The sequence below is a fragment of the Petaurus breviceps genome, unplaced genomic scaffold (assembly GCF_028583685.1).
Source record: "Petaurus breviceps papuanus isolate PSGF00001 unplaced genomic scaffold, PetGlider_PUasm1.0 688, whole genome shotgun sequence".
In the NCBI taxonomy this organism is placed as follows: Eukaryota; Metazoa; Chordata; class Mammalia; order Diprotodontia; family Petauridae; genus Petaurus; species Petaurus breviceps.
In genome coordinates, this window is record NW_027186457.1 from 27,605,195 (window position 1) to 27,606,814 (window position 1,620).

Sequence of the window (1,620 nt, forward strand, 5' to 3'; positions counted from 1 at the left end):
AGACCGGCGTACACAAACCTACTTGAGGCGAGATAAGTGCAGAATAGGAAATAATAAACCGGGGAAGCACCCCCGGAAGAGGGCTTAGGGACGGTTTCCCGCCCAGGGCTGAGGGTTTAGTGGGATTTAGAGAAAACCAGAAGTCGGGAGTCAGGGGGAAGAAGGGCGCCCAAGAGGGACGCGGAGTGCCCAGCTCGGAGCTCTCCTGCTGGGCCTAGGACCCTCGCTTTAGGGGGTGCACCGAGGCGGGGGTGGTGTCGGAGCACGGGGCGCTCCGGGTCCTGTAGAGCCCGCACCGGGCCAGGCCACAAGGGAGACCGAGCCTGCCCTCAGGGAGCTTGCGCTCTCCCTTTCACCGATGGCCACGGAACGCAGCGGAACCTTCAGGCCCCCCAAAGGCCTTTATTGCCCTCGGCCCCAGGCTCCCGGAATCCCGCTCCGCCGCAGCGGCAGAAAGAAGCAAAGGGGGCCAGGAACGACCCTCCCCCTTCCCCGCCCTTCTGGCCCCCAGAGGGAAAATAGGAAGCCGGTCGGGCTGCAGCCGCCTCCAGCGCATGCGCCCTGCTCTTTCCCCTTGCTCCCCCCCTTTTCTGATCTGAGTGGGTCGGTCCGCCGGGGGCCTGGCTGGGGGGCCGTACCATTGCGGCGCGGGGGCGGGGGGAGAGGGCGGTGCCTGCACGGCCCCCCGCGGCGGTGTCGGGGCACTCCCTCCTTAGCTCGCTGTTCGCTGCTCGCTGCTCGCTGGTGGCTCGGCTTCGGGAGCCGGACGAGAGCGGCGCGGGGCTCGGTGGCGGCGGCGGCCGAGCAGGAGGAGGAGAGGGAAGAGGACGAGGCTTGGCGGCGGCGGCGGCGGCGGCGCCCAGGCAGAGCACCCTCGGCCCAGGCGGAGCGCGGGCGCCGGGCAGGAGGCGGCGGAGGCGGCCGCGCCGCCCTGGGTGTGGCCGGGCTGTCCGGGCCTCCGGCCCCGGGGCTATGAGCCGCGAGCGCGCCAGCCCAAGCCCGAGCCCGAGCTGCAGCTAGAGGCCGCCCGGCGGGCAGCCGGCCCGAGGAGGAGCGGCGGCCCCGGCAGGTGAGCGGGCGGGGAGGGGCCCGGACGGCGCGCCCCCTCCCTCCTGCCCCTCTCCCCTCTCCCCTTCCTCCTCCCCTCTCCCCTCTCCCCTTCCTCCTCCTTCTCCTCCCTCTTGCCTCCCCCTCCCTTCTTTTCTCTCTTCTGCACTTCTTCCTTTCACCCTTCTCCCTTTCCTCCTCCCCTTTCTCTTCCCTCTCCTTTTTCCTTTTCCCCTCCTCTTTCCTCCTCTTCCTTCCTCTTGCCTCCCCCTCCCTTCTTTTCTTCTGCACTTCTCTCACTCTTCTCCCTCTCCTTCCTTCTCTCCTTATTTCTCCCTTTTCTCCCCTCCCTTTTTCTCCTTCCTCCCCTTTCTCTTCCCTCTCCTTTTTCCTTTTCTTCTCCTCTTTCCTCCTCTTCCTCTTGCCTTCCCTCCTCCCTTCTTTTATTCTGCACTTACTTCCCTTCTTTCCTTCTCCCCTTATTCCTCTCCCTTCTCTCCCCTCCCTTTTTCTCTCTCTTCCTTCCCTCCTTTTTCCCTTCCCTTTCCTCCTTTTTCCCTTCCCTTTCCTCCT

General features: G+C 65.9%; 1 protein-coding gene across 1 annotated transcript in view; it reads left to right on the forward strand.

The window, feature by feature from the left end:
* The first annotated feature begins 929 nt into the window (after positions 1-929).
* Positions 930-1,620, forward strand: part of GNB4 (G protein subunit beta 4) — a 50,225-nt gene continuing 49,534 nt past the window's right edge. The window contains exon 1 of the mRNA XM_069104833.1: positions 930-1,069. The gene's annotated coding sequence lies outside the window, so the exon portion shown is untranslated. The remainder of the gene's footprint in view (positions 1,070-1,620) is intronic.